The following is a 22,877-nucleotide window of genomic DNA, read 5'->3' on the forward strand; positions in this document are numbered from 1 at the left end:
TGAAGGAAATATGCCCTAGAGGCAATAATAAAGTTATTATTTATTTCCTTATTTCATGATAAATGTTTATTATTCATGCTAGAATTGTATTAACCGGAAACTTGATACATGTGGAATACATAGACAAAAAGAGTGTCACTAGTATGCCTCTACTTGACTAGCTCGTTGAATCAAAGATGGTTAAGTTTCCTAGCCATAGACATGAGTTGTCATTTGATTAACGGGATCACATCATTAGGAGAAGGATGCGATTGACCTGAACCATTCCGTTAGCTTAGCACACGATCGTTTAGTATTCTGCTATTGCTTTCTTCATGACTTATACATGTTCCTATGACTATGAGATTATGCAACTCCCATTTACCAGAGGAACACTTGTGTGCTACCAAACGTCACAACGTAACTGGGTGATTTTAAAGGTGCTCTACAGGTGTCTCCGAAGGTACTTGTTTGGTTGGCGTATTTCGAGATTAGGATTTGTCACTCCGATTGTCGGAGAGGTATCTCTGGGCCCACTCAGTAATGCACATCACTATAAGCCTTGCAAGCATTGTAACTAATGAGTTAGTTGCGGGATGATGTATTACGGGACGAGTAAAGAAACTTGCCGATAACGAGATTGAACTAGGTATTGAGATACCGACGATCGATTCTCGGGCAAGTAACATACCGATGACAAAGGGAACAACGTATGTTGTTATGCGGTTTGACCGATAAAGATCTTCGTAGAATATGTGGGAGCCAATATGAGCATCCAGGTTCCGCTATTGGTTATTGACCGGAGACGTGTCTCGGTCATGTCTACATTGTTCTTGAACCCGTAGGGTCCGCACGCTTAAAGTTTGATGACGGTTATATTATGAGTTTATGTGTTTTGATGTACCGAAGGTAGTTCGGAATCTCGGATGAGATCGGGGACATGACGAGGAGTCTCGAAATGGTCGAGACGTAAAGATCGATATATTGGACGACTATATTCGGACATCGGAAAGGTTCCGAGTGATTCGGGTATTTTTCGGAGTACCGGAGAGTTACGGGAATTCGTCGGGGAGTATATGGGCCTTTTTGGCTTTAGGGGAAAGAGAGAGGAGAGGCTGCGCCCCCCCCCCCAGGCCTAGTCCGAATTGGACTAGGGGGAGGGGCTGCGCCCCCTCCTTCCTTCTCTTCTCTCTCCCCTTTCCTTGACTCCTACTCCTACTACTTGGAAGGGGGAGAATCCTACTCCCGGTGGGAGTAGGACTCCTCCTAGGGCGCGCCATAGAGAGGGTCGGCCCTCCCCCTCCTCCACTCCTTTATATACGGGGAGGGGGGCACCCCTTGGAGACACAACAACTAGTCTCTTGATCTCTTAGCCGTGTGCGATGCCCCCCTCCACCATCATCCACCTCGGTCATATCGTAGCGGTGCTTAGGCGAAGCCCTGCGTCGGTAGAACATCATCAATGTCACCACGCCGTCGTGCTGACGGAACTCTCCCTCAAAGCTTGGCTGGATCGGAGTTCGAGGGACGTCATCGAGCTGAACGTGTGCTGAACTCGGAGGTGCCGTACGTTCGGTACTTGATCGGTCGGATCGTGAAGACGTACGACTACATCAACCGCGTTGTGCTAACGCTTCCGCTTTCGGTCTACAAGGGTACGTGGACAACACTCTCCCCTCTCGTTGCTATGCATCACCATGATCCTATGTGTGCGTAGGAAATTTTTTGAAATTACTACGTTCCCCATCAGTGGCATCCGAGCCAGGTTTTATGCGTAGATGTTATATGCACGAGTAGAACACAAGTGAGTTGTGAATGATACAAGTCATACTGCTTACCAGCATGTCATACTTTGGTTCGGCGGTATTGTTGGATGAAGCGGCCCGGACCGACATTATGCGTATGCTTACGCGAGACTGGTTCTACCGACGTGCTTTGCACACAGGTGGCTGGCGGGTGTCAGTTTCTCCAACTTTAGTTGAACCGAGTGTGGCTACGCCCGGTCCTTGAGAAGGTTAAAACAGTACCAACTTGACAAACTATCGTTGTGGTTTTGATGCGTAGGTAAGAACGGTTCTTGCTCAGCCTGTAGCAGCCACGTAAAACTTGCAACAACAAAGTAGAGGACGTCTAACTTGTTTTGCAGGGAATGTTGTGATGTGATATGGTCAAGGCATGATGCTATATTTTATTGTATGAGATGATCATGTTTTGTAACCGAGTTATCGGCAACTGGCAGGAGCCATATGGTTGTCGCTTATTATGCAATGCAAACGCCCTGTAATGCTTTACTTTATCACTAAGCGGTAGCGATAGTCGTAGAAGCATAAGTTGGCGAGACGACAACGATGCTACGATGGAGATCAAGGTGTCGCGCTGGTGACGATGGTGATCATGACGGTGCTTCGGAGATGGAGATCACAAGCACAAGATGATGATGGCCATATCATATCACTTATATTGATTGCATGTGATGTTTATCTTTTATGCATCTTATTTTGCTTTGATTGACGGTAGCATTATAAGATGATCTCTCACTAAATTATCAAGGTATAAGTGTTCTCCCTGAGTATGCACCGTTGCGAAAGTTCTTCGTGCTGAGACACCACGTGATGATCGGGTGTGATAGGCTCTACGTTCAAATATAACGGGTGCAAAACAGTTGCACACGCGGAATACTCAGGTTAAACTTGACGAGCCTAGCATATAACAGATATGGCCTCGGAACACTGAGACCGAAAGGTCGAGCGTGAATCATATAGTAGATATGATCAACATAGTGATGTTCACCAATGAAACTACTCCATCTCACGTGATGATCGGACATGGTTTAGTTGATTTGGATCACGTGATCACTTAGAGGATTAGAGGGATGTCTATCTAAGTGGGAGTTCTTAAGTAATATGATTAATTGAACTTAAATTTATCATGAACTTAGTCCTGGTAGTATTAGCATATCTATGTTGTAGATCAATAGCTCGCGTTTAGCTCCCCTGTTTTATTTTGATATGTTCCTAGAGAAAACTAAGTTGAAAAATGTTAGTAGCAATGATGCGGATTGGATCCATGATCTGAGGATTATCCTCATTGCTGCACAGAAGAATTATGTCCTTGATGCACCGCTAGGTGACAGACCTATTGCAGGAGCAGATGCAGACGTTATGAACGTTTGGCTAGCTCAATATGATGACTACTTGATAGTTTAGTGCACCATGCTTAACGGCTTAGAATCGGGACTTCAAAGACGTTTTGAACGTCATGGACCATATGAGATGTTCCAGGAGTTGAAGTTAATATTTCAAGCAAATACCCGAGTTGAGAAATATGAAGTCTCCAACAAGTTCTATAGCTAAAAGATGGAGGAGAATAGCTCAAGCAGTGAGCATGTGCTCAGATTGTCTGGGTACTACAATCGCTTGAATCAAGTGGGAGTTAATCTTCCAGATAAAATAGTGATTGACAGAATTCTCTAGTCACCATCACCAAGTTAGTAGACTTCATGATGAACTATAGTATGCAAGGGATGACGAAAACGATTCCCGAGCTTTTCATGTTGATGAAATCGATGAAGGTAGAAATCAAGAAAGAGCATCAGGTGTTGATGATTAACAAGACCACTAGTTTCAAGAAAAGGGGCAAAGGGAAGAAGGGGAACTTCAAGAAGAATGGCAAGCAAGTTGCTGCTCAAGTGAAGAAGCCCAAGTCTGGACCTAAGCCTGAGACTAAGTGCATCTACTGCAAAGGGACTGGTCACTGGAAGCGGAACTACCCCAAACAATTGGCAGATAAGAAGAATGGCAAAGTGAACAAAAGTATATTTGATATACATGTTATTGATGTGTACTTTACTAGTGTTTATAGCAACCCCTCGGTATTTGATACTGGTTCAGTTGCTAAAGAGTAGTAACTCGAAACGGGAGTTGCATAATGAACAGAAACTAGTTAAGGATGAAGTGACGATGTGTATTGGAAGTGGTTCCAAGATTGATATGATCATCATCGCACACTCCCTATAATTTCGGGATTAGTGTTGAACCTAAATAAGTGTTATTTGGTGTTTGCGTTGAGCATGAATATGATTTGATCATGTTTATTGCAATACGGTTATTCATTTAAGTTAGAGAATAATTGTTGTTCTGTTTACATGAATAAAACCTTATATGGTTACACACCCAATGAAAATGGTTCGTTGGATCTCGATCGTAGTGATACACATATTCATAATATTGAAGCCAAAAGATGCAAAGTTAATAATGATAGTGCAACTTATTTGTGGCACTGCCGTTTAGGTCATATTGGTGTAAAGCGCATGAAGAAACTCCATGCAGATGGGCTTTTGGAATCACTTGATTACGAATCACTTGATGCTTGCGAACCATGCCTCTTGGGCAAGATGACTAAAACGCCATTCTCCGGAACAATGGAGCGAGCAACAGATTTGTTGAAAATCATACATGCTGATGTATGTGGTTCGATGAATATTGAGGCTCGCGGAAGGTATCGTTATTTTCTGACCTTCACAGATGATTTGAGCAGATATGGGTATATCTACTTGATGAAATATAAAGTCTGAAACATTTGAAAAGTTCATATAATTTTAGAGTGAAGTGGAAAATCATCGTAACAAGAAAATAAAGTTTCTACGATCTGATCGTGGAGGAAAATATTTGAGTTACGAGTTTGGTCTTCATTTGAAGCAATGCAGAATAGTTTCGCAACTCACGCCACTTGGAACACCACAGCATAATGGTGTGTCCGGACGTCATAACCGTACTTTATTAGATATGGTGCGATCTATGATGTTTCTTACCGATTTACCACTATAGTTTTGGGGTTATGCATTAGAGACAGCTGCATTCACGTTAAAAAGGGGCACCATCTAAATCCGTTGAGATGACACCGTATGAACTGTGGTTTGGCAAGAAACCAAAGTTGTCGTTTCTTAAAGTTTTAGGTTGTGATGCTTATAAGAAAAGGTTTCATCCTGATAAGCTCAAACTCAAATCGGAGAAATGTATCTTCATAGGATACCCAAAGGAGACAGTTGGGTACACCTTCTATCACAGATCCGAAGGCAAGATATTCGTTGCTAAGAATGGATCCTTTCTAGAGAAGGAGTTTCTCTCGAAAGAAGTGAGTGGGAGGAAAGTAGAACTTGATGAGGTAACTGTACCTGCTCCCTTATTGGAAAGTAGTTCATCACAAAAATCTGTTCCTGTGACTCCTACACCAATTAGTGAGGAAGCTAATGATGATGATCATGTAACTTCAGATCAAGTTACTACCGAACCTTGTAGGTAAACCAGAGTGAGATCCACACCAGAGTGGTACGGTAATCCTATTCTGGAGGTCATGTTACTTGACCATGACGAACCTACGAACTATGAGGAAGCGATGATGAGCCCAGATTCCGCGAAATGGCTTGAGGCCATGAAATCTGAGATGGGATCCATGTATGAGAACAAAGTATGGACTTTGATTGACTTGCCCAATGATCGGCGAGCCATTGAGATTAAATGGATCTTCAGGAGGAAGACGGACGCTGATAGTAGTGTTACTATCTACAAAGCTAGAATTGTCGCAAAATATTTTCGACAAGTTCAAGGTGTTGACTACGATGAGAGTTTCTCACTCGTATCTATGCTTAAGTCTGTCCGAATCATGTTAGCAATTGCCGCATTTTATGAAATCTGCCAAATGGATAAACAAAACTGCATTCCTTAATGGATTTATTAAAGAAGAGTTGTATATGATGCAACCAGAAGGTTTTGTCGATCCTAAAGGAGTTAACAAAATGTGCAAGCTCCAGCGATCCATCTATGGACTGGTGCAAGCATCTCGGAGTTGGAATATACGCTTTGATGAGTTGATCAAAGCATATAGTTTTATACAGACTTGCGGTGAAGCCTGTATTTACAAGAATGTGAGTGGGAGCACTACAGCATTTTTGATAAGTATATGTGAATGACATATTGTTGATCGGAAATAATGTAGAATTATTCTGCAAAGCATAAATGAGTGTTTGAAAGGAGTTTTTCAAAGAAAGACCTTAGTGAAGTTGCTTACATATTGAGCATCAAGATCTATAGAGATAGATCAAGATGCTTGATAAGTTTTTTTCAATGAGTACATACCTTGACAAGATTTTGAAGTGGTTCAAAATGCAACAGTCAAAGAAAGAGTTATTGCCTGTGTTACAAGGTGTGAAATTTGAGTAAGACTCAAAGCCCGACCACGACAGAAAATAGAGAGAGAATGAAAGTCATTCCCTATGCCTCAGCCATAGGTTCTATAAAGTATGCCATGCTGTGTACCAGACCTATTGTATACCCTACACTGAGTTTGGCAAAGGGAGTACAATAGTGATCTAGGAGTAGATCACTGGATAGCGGTCAAAATTATCCTTAGTGGAATAAGGATATGTTTCTCGATTATGGAGGTGACAAAAGGTTCATCGTAAAGGGTTACGTTGATGCAAATTTTGACACTGATCCTGATGACTCTAAGTCTCAATCTGGATGCATATTGAAAGTGGGAGCAATTAGCTAGAGTAGCTCCGTGCAGAGCATTGTTGACATAGAAATTTGCAAAATACATACGGATTTGAATGTGGCAGACCCGTTGACTAAATTTCTCTCACAAGGAAAACATGATCACACCTTAGTACTCTTTGGGTGTTAATCACATAGCAATGTGAACTAGATTATTGACTCTAGTAAACCCTTTGAGTGTTGGTCACACATGTGAACTATGGGTGTTAATCACATGGTGATGTGAACTATTGGTGTTAAATCACATGGCGACGTGAACTAGATTATTGACTCTAGTGCAAGTGGGAGACTGAAGGAAATATGCCCTAGAGGCAATATTAAAGTTATTATGTATTTCCTTATTTCATGATAAATGTTTATTATTCATGCTAGAATTGTATTAACCGGAAACTTGATACATGTGTGAATACATAGACAAAAAGAGTGTCACTATTATGCCTCTACTTGACTAGCTCGTTGAATCAAAGATGGTTAAGTTTCCTAGCCATAGACATGAGTTGTCATTTGATTAACGGGATCACATCATTAGGAGAATGATGTGATTGACCTGACCCATTCTGTTAGCTTAGCACACGATCGTTTAGTATTCTGCTATTGCTTTCTTCATGACTTATACATGTTCCTCTGACTATGAGATTATGTAACTCCCGTTTACCGGAGGAACACTTTGTGTGCTACCAAACGTCACAACGTAACTGGGTGATTATAAAGGTGCTCTACAGGTGTCTCCGAAGGTACTTGTTGGGTTAGCGTATTTCGAGATTAGGATTTGTCACTCCGATTGTCGGAGAGGTATCTCTGGGCCCACTCAGTAATGCACATCACTATAAGCCTTGCAAGCATTGTAACTAATGAGTTAGTTGCGGGATGATGTATTACGGAACGAGTAAAGAGACTTGCCGGTAACGAGATTGAACTAGGTATTGAGATACCGACGATCGAATCTCGGGCAAGTAACATACCGATGACAAAGGGAACAACATATGTTGTTATGCGGTTTGACCGATAAAGATCTTCGTAGAATATGTGGGAGCCAATATGAGCATCAAGGTTCCGCTATTGGTTATTAACCGAAGACGTGTCTCGGTCATGTCTACATTGTTCTCAAACCCGTAGGGTCCGCACGCTTAAAGTTCGATGACGGTTATATTATGAGTTTATGTGTTTTGATGTACCGAAGGTAGTTCGGAGTCTCGGATGAGATCGGGAACATGACGAGGAGTCTCGAAATGGTCGAGGCGTAAAGATCGATATATTGGATGACTATATTCGGACATCGGAAAGGTTCCGAGTGATTCGGGTATTTTTTGGAGTACCGGAGAGTTACGGGAATTCGCCGGGGAGTATATGGGCCTTATTGGGCTTTAGGGGAAAGAGAGAGGAGAGGTTGCGCGCCCCCAAGGCCTAGTCCGAATTGGACTAGGGGGAGGGGCTGCGCCCCCTCCTTCCTTCTCTTCTCTCTCCCCTTTCCTTGACTCCTACTCCTACTACTTGGAAGGGGGAGAATCCTACTCCCGGTGGGAGTAGGACTCCTCCTAGGGCGCGCCATAGAGAGGGCCGGCCCTCCCCCTCCTCCACTCCTTTATATACGGGGAGGGGGCACCCCTTGGAGACACAACAATTGATCTCTTGATCTCTTAGCCGTGTGCGGTGCCCCCCTCCACCATAATCCACGTCGGTCATATCGTAGCGGTGCTTAGGCAAAGCCCTGCGTCGGTAGAACATCATCATCGTCACCACGCCGTCATGCTGACAGAACTCTCCCTCAAAGCTCGGCTGGATCGGAGTTCGAGGGACGTCATCGAGCTGAAAGTGTGCTGAACTCGGAGGTGCCGTACGTTCAGTACTTGATTGGTCGGATCGTCAAGACGTACGACTACATCAACCGTGTTGTGCTAAAGCTTCCGCTTTCGGTCTACGAGGGTACGTGGACAACACTCTCCCCTCTCGTTGCTATGCATCACCATGATTCTGTGTGTGCGTAGGAATTTTTTTGAAATTACTACATTCCCCATCACCTGCCTCGTGGCCTCCTCGCTTATTTCTTGACGTCCACTCCATGTCCTCTGGATCACGTTTGTTCCAAAAATAACTCTCCCGAAGGTTTCATTCCGTTTGGACTCCATTTGATATTCCTTTTCTGCGAAACACTGAAATAGGCAAAAAAACAGCAATTTGCACTGGGCCTTCGGTTAATAGGTTAGTCCCAAAAATAATATAAAAGTGCTTAGTAAAGCCCATTAAACATCCAAAACAGATAATATAATAGCATGGAACAATAAAAAATTATAGATACGTTGGAGACGTATCAACCATCTCGCTCGTCCCCGACCGCCACTCATGAGGACAATCGAAGAAACACCTCATGCTTCAAATTTGTTACACAACGGTTACCATACGTGCATGCTACGGGACTTGCAAACTCCAACACAAGTATTTCTCAAATTCACAATTACTCAACTATCACGACTCTAATATTACCATATTCATATCTCAAAACAATCATCAAGTATCAAACTTCTCATAGTATTCAATGCACTTTATATGAAAGTTTTATTATATCCCTCTTGGATGCCCATCATATTAGGACTAATTTTATAGCCAAAGCAAATTACCAAGCTGTTCTAAAAGACTCTCAAAATAATATAAGTGAAGCATGATAGATCAACAATTTCTTTAAAATAGAACTACCGCCATGCTCTAAGAAGATATAAGTGAAGCACTAAAGCAAATGACAAACTACTCCAAAAGATATAAGTGAAGATCAATGAGTAGTTGAATAATTATGTAACTATGTGAAGACTCTCTAACATTTAAGAATTTTTAGATCTTGGAATTTTATTCAAACAGCAAGCAAAACAAAAGAAAATAAAATGACGCTCCAAGCAAAACACATATCATGTGGTGAATAAAAATATAGCTTCAAGTAAAGTTACCGATGAACGAAGATGAAAGAGGGGATGCCATCCGGGGCATCCCCAAGCTTAGGCTCTTGGTTGTCCTTGAATATTATCTTGGGGTGCCCAAGGCACCCCATGCTTAGGCTCTTGCCACTCCTTATTCCATAGCCCATCGAATCTTTGCCCAAAACTTGAAAACTTCACAACAGAAAACTCGTAAGCTCCGTTAGTATAAGAAAATAAATCACCACCTAGGTACTGTTGTGAACTCATTCTAAATTCATATTGGTGTAATATCTACTGTATTCCAACTTCTCTATGGTTCATACCCTCCGATACTACTCATAGATTCATCAAAATAAGCAAACAACACAATGAAAACAGAATCTGTCAAAAATAGAACAGTCTGTAGTAATCTGTATCACTCGAATACTTCTGTAGCTCCAAAAATTCTGAAATAAATTGGTGGACCTGAGGAATTTGTCTATTAATCATCTGCAAAAATAATCAACCTAAAAGCACTCTCCAATAAAAAATGGCAGCTAATCTCGTGAGCGCAAAAGTTTCTGTTTTTACAGCAAGATCGCAAAGACTTCACCCAGTCTTCCCAAAGGTTCTACTTGGCACAAACACTAATTAAAACATAAAAACACATCTAACCAGAGGCTAGATGAATTATTTATTACTAAACAGGAGCAAAAAGTAAAGAACAAAAATAAAATTGGGTTGCCTCCCAACAAGCGCTTACGTTTAACGCCCCTAGCTAGGCATGATGATTTCAATGATGCTCACATAAAAGATAAGAATTGAAACATAAAGAGAGCATCATGAAGAATATGACTAGCACGTTTAAGTCTAGCCCACTTCCTACGCATAGGGATTTTGTGAGCAAACAACTTATGGGAACAATAATCAACTAGCATAGGAAGGCAAAACAAGCATAACTTCAAAATTTTCAACACATAGAGAGGAAACTTGATATTATTGCAATTCCTACAAGCATATATTCCTCCCTCATAATAATTTCCCATGAAGATACTAACGGAGCTTCAAGTTTATTATTCTTCGTTCTTTTCTTCTCCGGTGAATTCAATTCAAGCTTTCGGTGTCGATCGTATTCTTTTCCTCGTTCCAAATGATTTCTCATTCCGGTATATCTCTTAATCATTCCCCGCTTGCTATTCAATTGTTCCGGAGTGCTGAAGATATCTCTGAAGATTCGTGTTTTCACTCCGCATCAATCCTAACTATTTCGAGGTTGTTACCTCATTCAAGCCATTTAATTCAACCGGTGCAATCTCCTTTTCAAGTAATCATTTCAACGGTGTTTCTTTTGAGTGGGCCCTAACCCACAGGTTTTTCCCAGGATCTTACCTGACTCTTCTAATTTTTCTGGAGTTATTCTCAAATTCATTTCAAAGTTTGACGTAAGAATGAATTATCATCAGTCAAATGTCTTTCTCCAAGATTTTTCAAATTCTTTTCATTGTTGGTTCAACCTTTCTAATTTTCATCCCGAAGTATCTCAACAATTCATGGTGGTGTTTCTCATCGTCATTCTCTACATTTGAAGACTGAAGAAGAGTTTCTCTTAAATCTTGATCCGTTCTCTTGAAGATTCATAGTTCTAGCTTATGCCATCCTCTCATAATTGTTTCGATTGTGAGAATTATTTTCACCCACCCGGAGCATTTCACAAGTCTTTTCAGTTTGATTCTTCGGAGCCCATCATATCAGAATTATTCATTGAAGCTTTCAGCTCTCGTTCTCCAAATCATACCGATGCATCACTCAAATATCCTCTAGTCAGCTCGTGATCTATTCGTTCTGATGTATCTAATTTACCCTCGAGTATTTTCGCGCGTTCTTTAATTTTTACGGTGTTTCATCCTCTTTTCTTCAATTGTTTTCAATTCTCGCGGTGGTTCGTTCAAGATTTCTCTTCCTTCGTTATCATATCAATTTATTCGTTGTTTCAATCCTACCGGTGTTTCGATGAAGACCTTCACTAGTTTGCGCAATATCTATCTTAATCCTTTCTACGAGAATAAGTAGTATGCCAAAATTCGTTGCTTGTCATCAATTTAAATTGGTGAAGGATACGCATAACGTAATTCTTATTATTGTTTCATACAAGTGATCAATTCCTTATTCCGGAGATTCATCAAAATTCTTGATCTCATTTGTTCATTTTTTTCTTTTCGGAGCTCCAAGTTATTTCAATTATATCATTTCAAAGCTTCATCTAATCATTGCAAGGCTTCTCCCGGAGTTCTTTTCAACTTTCCCTTTCGTTTGATCATTCTTTTATTACCGGAGTTCTTCATGGAGGCTATACGTGGTGCTTCGTCAAGGATTCTTTTCATTCTTCAATTGTTCTTCAAGATTTTTCTCGGGGTCAAGATCAGTCAAGCTTTACTCTAAAATAAACATGGTGTTCAACACATGTCTTGTCTTGAGGAGTTCAAGCATTCTTCTTCTTGCATTCCGAAGTGCAATTCTTTCTACAATATCTTTTGAGGTGGTGTTATGTCATTCTTGACAATTTGAGTTCGCGTTTCATGATTCACATGCTGTCAAGAATGAGATATTTTAAATCCACCAATCTCTTCGTTGGATCTATCTTGTGTCATGTTTCACCTAAAGCCTTCCCTAAGGAATGTTGCTATTATGGTGCTTATCAATGATCCAAGTTTTCTCCTATCCTCTCGGCGAGAGAAGATTTCATCTCTTCGTTGATCTCAAGAAAGCAATTGTTTCCGTTAGTGGCGGGTTGTCACCTCATAATTTTGAGAAGTTTTCCATAAGCCCACTACAAGCTTATTCTTTTCGTTGTTGGTTTTCCAACAATTCCGTTCTAACCTTCTTGGAAGGATGCTTTCCAAGCTCATTTGTGGCAGAAGTTGTCATTTTCTTCTCCATTCTTTATTCCAATGATCTAAATTCTATTTTTTTTTCTTTCGGAGGCATGGTGAGGTTGCTCTCTTCGCTCATCATCTCGAATTGTGAGGATCGTGTTCTTTTCTTACTTATCCATTTAACTGGAGTGTCGTGTTTTTATTCGAGCTCTCTCATCTTATCAAGTTTCGTCTCCTTCCTCAAACGAAGTGCTGTCGGAAATCTTTCTTACCCCTTGTGCCATTCTTTCATTAGTTCCGGAGGCAATGTGTTGTTAATTTCATCGAGTATCCTCTCATCTTGTCAAGATCATGTTCAATTCCTTCCATTTACAGGCAGAGTGCTGCCCAAATTATGTCATTCTCATTCCTTCTTTATCTTGTTTTAACCGGAGTGTTGATGTCTATCATTCCTCTTCTAACCGGAGTCTCATCCAAGTGCTTTCATTTTGCCAAGTCCATATTGTACCCCCCCCTCCATTTTCCAACCGGAGCGTTATCGTAATTAATCATTATCGTTCCTTGTACATCTCGTTTCAACCGGAGTGCTTGCATGTATTTCTCGTCCATTGTTCTCGTCATTCATAGCTTTGCAAACTCCAAAGTTCACATGGTGTTCCTTGTCTCTCTTTTCTACCGGAGTCTTCTCAATTTTGTTCACCTCTGTCGTGTGATTTCTTCAAGCTTTGTTTAACCTCTCAAGGTTCGTTGGTTTCACTCTTTTGTCAAAGAAGCAACTTTGTTTTACCTCTTCCTTTTTCTGCTTCTCTCCGGTGTCATCCTAGATCTCGGGACGAGATCCTCTTGTAGTGGTGGAGTGTTGTAACGCCCCGAGACTGACGCTCCAGTCGCCTTCCATATATTTCGTGTTCGGCATGTGTTTTATTTGTGTGTTGCATTCATCATCGCATCTTTTTCATTGCATCGGCACTTCGTTACCGTCATGTTTTAAAACTTGCATTCGCTCGTCGTTGACGTTTCTCCCTTTGCCTTCATCACCTTCCCTCGGATCGCCTTGCCTGCGTTGACCGTTCCGAGACCAACCATGTTTTCGGTTCCCTCTTGTCAAACCAACTAACCTCTCTCGTCAACCACCGAGCCCCTCGTGTGCGCTTCCGAAGTTGTCCCGTACCCGACCCGATTTGTTGTTACCATTGGGTCTGGATCATCCCCTAACATCTACAAAACATCACCGTTTTCTTTGTTGGACTCTCCTAGCCTATTTTTCTCGATCGTCCGATTTAAATCGGAGGGCCCAAATAGCCTCTAATCTAATCCCATGAGATATATTAGTCCAACCCTAGAAATTAGGAGTCTTGTCCCATCCGGCCGCCGCCAGCATCTCCCACCTCGGGATCCCTCCAGATCCACTCTCTCTCCTTCCCTCGTTTTCCCCACCGGACCAATCCATCTCCCACCTCGACTCCGAGCGCCCTGCAGCCTCCCGCGTCTGATCCAGGGAGAGCGGCACCCTCCCGAGCTCCTCCATGTCGTGCTCCTCCTCGAGCCCGAGGACATGCCTCCTTTGCTCGATCCCCACCGCGACAAGGCCAGCCCCCGTCGCCCTTCTCCTTTTCCTCCGTCCTTCTCCACCTCCCTAATCTCTCTGCTCCCTCTCTGCTGCTATGGTCAGGTGCCTCGTCGTCTGCGCCAAGACCAGCTAGCAGGCGTTCGTCGTCCTGAACCTCGCTGGGATCCACCTCCCCTCGTCCAGATCGGCCGGTCTCCGCCATCCCCGTCTTCGTCAACTGCGAGGAGCGCCGACGCCTGTCTTCGTCGCCACCCACAGGAGCTTCCCCGCCGCCGGATCGGGCCGCCTCCGCCCGGTTCCTCTCGCGCCGTCGCCCCGCGTGCTCTGCCCGTCGCCATGAACGCCCGCAGGAGCACCAACGCCACCAGCAGCCGTGCGCCTCCTCCCTCTTCCCAGCGGAGCCCCGTCCTCCCCGCACCTGTCCCGTGCGCCCGGCGCGACGCCGGCAAGCAGCAGCAGCACCCAGGTCGCCGTGCCTCCTCCTCCCGTCCTTCTCCTGCTCGCCTTCTCTCTGCTTCCCTTCATCTTTTCCCTCTCTGAATCCTCTCTCTGTCTTTTCCTTCTTCAGGAAACAGCAACAGCCACCGCCCTCCTTGGAGCTCCCATGGCCGACGCCTCAAGCTTGTCTCCGTCGGATCCGCGCCCGCGCCCTGTTCCTGGTCGCCTCCACCTGGATCCGTTCCACCTCGCCTCGCCGTCCCCGTCCTCAAGTCTGGCCGCGGTCATCACCCCCTGCATCCTCTGCTTCGAGCAGGAGGACGACCGCTCCAGCCCGCTCGCGTTGACCCAGTCCAGCGCCCACCTCGGCCTTCCCTCCAGCCAGCCTGCATGCGCCCCTCTTGGGCCTCCTCCATCGACCGGGCCTCAGCCCATGGTGAGCAGCGCCCAGTGCCCGCTCCTGTGCACCAGTGGGCCAGCCAGTTTAGGCCCGCAGTGTTTTTTTTTCGCTGCTGCAAATTTCCTAATTATCCAGAGACTGCCAGTTTTACAGAAAACCCCTTGCACATCATGCATATAATATCTCACAAACCATGCATCGGATTAAAATGATTTAAACATATAAAATGCTCAGAAATTTGTGTAGTTTAATAATATGTCACTCTCATCCATGTTTAAAATGTTTAAAATGTTGTTTGATTAAATTTGCTCGAATAATATGTTAAAATAATTTATTTCATAACTAAATAATCGTAGCTCGGATTTAAATAAACTTTATATGTAAATGGGGTAGAAAAATGCATAGATTAACATGGTGCACTTCATTTTGCTGTTTAACAATATTAAAATTGCGTTTATGGCAGAACAGTACCAAATCTAAATTATGACATGAGGATTTTCTGGGAATTGTTGTTTGTCATTCCGGCCTCATTTAAATTGCCTAAAATAGGTAGTTTCCATATGCTTCACCTCTTGCCATGGTTAATAACATTTAATATTGTTGGGTCCATAAACGAGAGAGAACTAAATAATTGTTGGTGTGTTTCGTCAATATGCAACTCGTTGCATATTGAGCTCCACTTAATTTGTAGTATTGTTTGTTGCACTTTGCCATGCCATGCATCAGTAAACCGGACATGCATCATACTTGATTGTGCATCATGCCATGTTTATGTGATGGTTGTTTACCATGTTGTTTGTTTCTTTCCGATGTTCCTTCTTCTTGATAGTTCCGGTTATGTTGCGGTTGTGAGGATTTGTTCGACTACATCCGTTTGTCTTCTTCATGGACTCGTTCTTCTTCCTTGCGGGATCTCAGGCAAGATGACCACCCCTCGAAATCACTTCTATCTTTGCTTTGCTAGTTGTTCGTTCTTTTGCCATGCTGCGCTACCTATCACTTGCCATATCATGCCTCCCATATTGCCATGTCAAGCCTCTAACCCACCTTGTTCCTAGCAAACCGTTGTTTGGCTATGTTACCGCTTTTGCTCATTATAGCGTTGCTAGTTGCAGGTGAAGATGAAGATTGCTCCATGTTGGATTATGTTTATGTTGGGATATCACAATATCTCTTATTTAATTAATGCATCTATATACTTGGTAAGGGGTGGAAGGCTCGGCCTTATGCCTGGTGTTTTGTTCCACTCTTGCCACCCTAGTTTCCGTCATACCGGTGTTATGTTCCTTGATTTTGCGTTCCTTACGCGGTTGGGTGATTTATGGGACCCCCTTGACAGTTCGCTTTGAATAAAACTCCTCCAGCAAGGCCCAACCTTGGTTTTACCATTTGCTACCACCTATCCCCTTTTCCCTTGGGTTCTGCAGACTCAAGGGTCATCTTTATTTTAGACCCCCCCCCCCGGGCCAGTGCTCCTTCGAGTGTTGGTCCGAACCGAGCAGCCTGTGGGGCCACCTCGGGGAAACCCGAGGTCTGGTTTTACTCGTAGCTTGACTTATCCGGTGTGCCCTGAGAACGAGATATGTGCAGCTCCTATCGGGATTTGTCGGCACATTCGGGAGGTTTTGCTGGTCTTGTTTTACCATTGTCGAAATGTCTTGTAACCGGGATTCCGAGACTGATCGGGTCTTCCCGGGAGAAGGTTTATCCTTCGTTGACCGTGAGAGCTTATGATGGGCTAAGTTGGGACACCCCTGCAGGGTATTATCTTTCGAAAGCCATGCCCGCGGTTATGTGGCAGATGGGAATTTGTTAATATCCGGTTGTAGAGAACTTGACACTTGACCTTAATTAAAACGCATCAACCGTGTGTGTAGCCGTGATGGTCTCTTCTCGGCGGAGTCCGGGAAGTGAACACGGGTTCTGGGTTATGTTTGACGTAAGTAGGAGTTCAGGATCACTTCTTGATCATTGCTAGTTCACGACCGTTCCGTTGCTTCTCTTCTCGCTCTTATTTGCGTATGTTAGCCACCATATATGCTTAGTGCTTGCTGCAGCTCCACCTCACTACCCTTTCCTTCCTATAAGCTTAAATAGTCTTGATCTCGCGGGTGTGAGATTGCTGAGTCCTCGTGACTCACAGATACTTCCAAACAGCTGCAAGTGCCGATGATACCAGTGCAGGTGACGGAACCGAGCGCAAGTGGGAGCTCGATGAAGATCTAGTTCGTTGTGTTGTTTCTTATCATGTTGATCAGTAGTGGAGCCCAGTTGGGACGATCAGGGATCTAGCAGTTGGGTTGTCTTCTTTTATGTTGGTTCCGTAGTCGGACCTATGTGTGTATCTTGAATGATGTATGATTTAATTATGTATTGTGTGAAGTGGCGATTGTAAGCCAATTCTTTATCCCATTCTTGTTCATTACATGGGATTGTGTGAAGATGACCCTTCTTGCGACAAAACCACAATGCGGTTATGCCTCTAAGTCGTGCCTCGACACGTGGGAGATATAGCCGCATCGTGGGCGTTACACATCATGAATGAATTCAACAATATAACTATCACATAAAGCACTATTTTCATGATGCACAAGCATATAATTTTTATTACTCTCCACATAAGCAAACTTCTTCTCATGAATAGTAGTGGGAGCAAACTCAACAAAATAACTATCATGTGTGGCATAATCCAATTGAAAATTAAAATCATGATGACAAGTTTCATGGTTATCATTATTCTTTATAGCATACATGTCATCACAATAATCATCATAAATAGCAACTTTGTTCTCATAATCAATTGGAACCTCTTCCGAAATAGTGGATTCATCACTAACTAAATTCATGACCTCTCCAAATCCACTTTCATCAATATAACCATCATAAATAGGTGGCATGCTTTCATCATAATAAATTTGCTCATCAAAACTTGGGGGACAAAAATATCATCTTCATCAAACATAGCTTCCCCAAGCTTGTGGCTTTGCATATCATTAGCATCATGGATATTCAAGGAATTCATACTAACAACATTGCAATCATGCTCATCATTCAAATATTTAGTGCCAAACATTCTAATGCATTCTTCTTCTAGCACTTGAGCACAATTATTGGAATCCTTGTTTTCACGAAAGACATTAAAAAGATGAAGCATATGAGGCATCCTCAATTCTATTTTTTTGTAGTTTTCTTTTATAAACTAAACTAGTGATAAAACAAGAAACTAAAAGATTCGATTGCAAGATCTAAAGATATACCTTCAAGCACTAACCTCCCCGGCAACGGCGCCAGAAATTGCTTGATGTCTACTACACAACCTTCTTCTTGTAGACGTTGTTGGGCCTCCAAGTGCAGAGGTTTGTAGGACAGTAGCAAATTTCCCTCAAGTGGATGACCTAAGGTTTATCAATCCGTGGGAGGCGTAGGTTGAAGATGGTCTCTCTCAAACAACCCTGCAAACAAATAACAAAGAGTCTCTTGTGTCCCCAACACACCCAATACAATGGTAAATTGTATAGGTGCACTAGTTTGGCGAAGAGATGGTGATACAAGTGCAATATGGATGGTAGATATAGGTTTTTGTAATCTGAAAATATAAAAATAGCAAGGTAACTATTGATAAAAGTGAGCACAAACGGTATTGCAATGCGTTGAAACAAGGCCTAGGGTTCATACTTTCACTAGTGAAAGTTCTCTCAACAATAATAACATAATTAGATCATATAACTATCCCTCAACATGCAACAAAGAGTCACTCCAAAGTCACTAATAGAGGAGAACAAACAAAGAGATTATTGTAGGGTACGAAACCACCTCAAAGTTATTCTTTCTGATCGATCTATTCAAGAGTCCGTGGTAAAATAACATGAAGCTATTCTTTCCGTTCGATCTATCATAGTGTTCGTACTAGAATAACACCTTAAGACACAAATCAACCAAAACCCTAATGTCACCTAGATACTCCAATGTCACCTCAAGTATCCACGGGTATGATTATACGATATGCATCACACAATCTCAGATTCATCTATTCAAACCAACACAAAGTACTTCAAAGAGTGCCCCAAAGTTTCTACCGGAGAGTCAAGACGAAAATGTGTGCCAACCCCTATGCATAGATTCCCAAGGTCACGGAACCCGCAAGTTGATCACCAAAACATACATCAAGTGAATCAATAGAATACCCCATTGTCACCATGGGTATCCCACGCAAGACATACATCAAGTGTTCTCAAATCCTTAAAGACTCAATCCGATAAGATAACTTCAAAGGGAAAACTCAATCCATTACAAGAGAGTAGAGAGGGAGAAACATCATAAGATCCAACTATAATAGCAAAGCTCGCGATACATCAATATCGTGCCAAATCAAGAGAGAGATCAAACACATAGCTACTGCTACATACCCTCAGCCCCGAGGGTGAACTACTCCCTCCTCATCATGGAGAGCGCCGGGATGATGAAGATGGCCACCGGTGAGGGTTCCCCCCTCCGGCAGGGTGCCGGAACAGGGTCCCGATTGGTTTTTGGTGGCTACAGAGGCTTGCGGCGGCGGAACTCCCGATCTAGGTTATGTTTTGGGAGTTTCGTTATATATAAGAGGTTTTGGCGTCGGGAACAAGTCAGGGGGGTCTCCGAGGTGGCCATGAGGTAGGGAGCGCGCCCAGGGGGTAGGGCGCGCCTCCCACCCTCGTGGGTGCCTCGGGACTCTTATGGCCCATCAACGATACTCCGTGGGCTTCTTCTGGTCCAAAAATAATCTCCGTCAATTTTCAGGTCAATTGGACTCCGTTTGGTTTTCCGTTTCTGCGATACTTAAAAACAAGGAAAAAACAGAAACTGGCACTGCCACTGGGCTCTAGGTTAATAGGTTAGTCTCAAAAATCATATAAAAATAGCATATAAATGCATATAAAACATCCAAGATTGATAATATAATAGCATGGAACAATCAAAAATTATAGATATGTTGGAGACGTATCAGTAGTCCACCCTCGAGGTTGAGGGTTTGTACCAGCAGCTATGTGTTTAATCTCTCTCTCTCTCTTGTGATCTATATCATGGGCTTTGTTAATATAGTCGGATCATATGATGTTTCTCCCCTCTATACTCTTGTTTTGATGAATTGAGTCTTTACCCTTTGAAGTTTTGTCTTGTCAGATTGAATATTCAGAAATGAGAACACATGATATATGTCTTGCGGTATGAATACTTGAGGTGACAATTGGGGTATCATATTGATTCACTTGATATGTGTTATGGCATTCAACTCGCGGATTCCCGGGGTGACATTGGGGTAATCTATGCATATGAGTTGATGCACGTTTTTATTATCTTTTCTTCGATAGAAACTTTGGGGTCTCCTTATAGTTCTTTGTGTGGATTGAGTATTATGAATATGAATATGCTTTGGTGTTATTCTATTACGAACTCTAGGATAGATTGAACGGAAAAAATAGCTTTGCGTTATTTTAGTACAAACTCTTGAATAGATCGAGCGGAAAGAATAGCTTTGAGGTGGTCTCGTACCCTACAAACAATTTATATCTTTTGTTCTTCGCTAATAGGAATTCGGGAGTGATTCTTTGTTGCACTTTGAGGGATAATCATATGATCCAACTATGATAGCATTGTTGAGAGGTTGCACTAGTGAAAGTACGGACCCTAGGCCTCATTTTCAAGCATTGCAATACCGTTTTTGTGCCTGTTTACTAATTGCCACTTGTTGTTTTTATTTATTCAGATTATAAAAATATATTTCTACCATTAATATTACATTTTTATCACCATCTCTTCGCCGAACTAGTGCACCTGTACAATTTGCCATTGTATTGGGTGTGTTGGGGACACAAGAGATTTCTTGTATTTGGTTGTAGGGTCGTTTGAGAGAGACCATCTTCATCCTACATCTCCCACGGATTGATAATCCTTGGGTTATCCACTTGAGATAAAATTGGTACTGTCCTACAAAACTATGCGCTTAGAGGCCCAACACGAGTCTACAAGAATAAAGTTGCATAGTAGACATCACCCCGCTATGTGGGCCAGGCTAATTCTACCGATTCTTCCATGTCGTTGTTTCAACCACGCCTGGCCACAGCCTTGCATGAGCTGGTTTTTCCAAAACATTCAAAAAATGTTATCACAAAAAACAACAAAAAACTTTTAACAAATAATTAATGTTTGGAAAATTGATTTTTTTTGTAAATTCAAAAAAACCATGAATTCGAAAAGATGTGTGTGGATTCAGAAAAAGTTTGTGAATTCAACAAGTGTCCGGTATTTTGAAAACATGTTTGAATTTGGAAAAAATGTTTGCGAATTTGAGAAAAGTTCATGAACTTAAAAAATATTCAGAAATTTGAAAAATATTTATGATTTCTCAAAAAATGCTTGCAATTCTAAAATGATAATGAATTTGAAAACAAAATTTTGTGAAGTCAAATAATGTTCGCGGATTCAGAGAATGTTTAAGAATTCCAAAATTATTCATGAATTCAAAAAATGTCAGCAAACTTGAAAATATTTGCGAATCTAAAAAATATTCATGAACTCAAATTTTTACTAAATGAAGAAAAATGTTCAAGAATTCAAAAAAGTTCTCGACAATGAAAATTGTTCGCGAGTTTGGAAAATGTTCAAAATTCTAGAAAAAGCTCACCAATTCAAAAAAAACATTCATGAATTCCAAAATTGAAAAAAGAGAATGAAAAAGGAAATAAAAGCAGAAGAAAAAACAATATAAAAGAACATCCCAAAATCGAAACGGGAAGTAACAGAAGTCTCCTTAGGTTAGCCATCTTTATGCAGCATGTACCCAGTATCCCATCCAACGCGTTAGGATGCTGTGACTGACAAATTGAAGGGTGCCCCTTCGGGGTGCCTCAAGCGGTCAATTTCCAGCACCTAAAAAGGAGTGATCCCGCATTGCCATGTGGTGTGCCCAACCACCACCAGGCGTCGTGACTGCACCCCATGGGTGGATGTTTTTTTTCCTCTGCACGTGTTTTTGGTTTTTTACTTGTGCTTGGTTTTAGCTTTTCATGATTTTTTTCTCTTGTGTGAAGCACACCGTGTGAAAAAGCAGAATTGTGCTTTTCGAAAGTGAAAAGCATAGTTGTGCTTCATGAAAAAGCCCAACAGTACTTCACGCGAAGCATAGCTGTGCTTCATGGTGAAGCAAAAGGCATTTATAAATAGTTTTTTAATTCACATTTTTTTTGAAGATTTCACAAATATTATTTGAAAACCCGACAAGAGCATGGATGTTTTTTTGTTAGGGCCGCTCGAGTAAGAATGTGGTGAGGGGCGTCAAGCGGGTTTGTTTTGCTACTACTGTGATTCACCACGGTGACTATTTTTCGCTTTCAGCGAATCGACTATTTTTCGCTTTAAGCGAGTCGTACAGGATCTCTCGCGTCAAGTCTACAGTAAAGGGCCAGCCCACTAGCGGGATCTCTCGCGTCAAGTCTACAGTAAAGGGCCAGCCCACTAGCGCAATAAAAGGAAATAAAGGAGAGAAAAAAGGTCGTGCGTGGCGCGGGGTTCAAATCCCAAGATCCCTTGGTTGCTTCGTTGCGTTGCTACCACTAAGCCATGACGCAGTTTTTGTCAGGAACATAGGATGCGAACTAAATGAAGTACAAAGACGGATATACAATACTTTTCAGGTTTTTGTTTTTGTTTTTCCTGGTTTTCACCAACTTTTCTTTTTTTCTTTCTCCATTCATCGGTTTTTCCATTAGCTTTCATGGGTACTTTTTTTCATTTCTTTTTTTGACAAGGTTTTCTTTGTTTTTTGTTTCGTTTTCACTCTACATTTTCGCATATGTCAAAAATATTTCTTTAATAAGTGATCAACAATATTTGTATACTCGTCCAGCATTGTCCAAATGCTTCTTCAACATTTTTACAATAATTGCTCAACATTTTAATACTTATTCAACATTTTTAAAATATATGTTCAACATTTTTCAATACTTATTCAACATTTTTTAATATATGTTCAACATTTTTAATACTTATTTAACATTTTCAAATAATTGTTCAACACTTCTCAAATATTCATTCAACTTTTTTCAAATACTCGTTCAACAATTTTTAATACTCGTTCAACATTTTTAGAGTACTTGTTCAACATTTTTAATACTTATTCACAAATTTCTGATAGTTGTTCAACAT

Source organism: Triticum aestivum, chromosome 5D (genome assembly GCF_018294505.1).
Source record: "Triticum aestivum cultivar Chinese Spring chromosome 5D, IWGSC CS RefSeq v2.1, whole genome shotgun sequence".
Classification (NCBI taxonomy): domain Eukaryota; kingdom Viridiplantae; phylum Streptophyta; class Magnoliopsida; order Poales; family Poaceae; genus Triticum; species Triticum aestivum.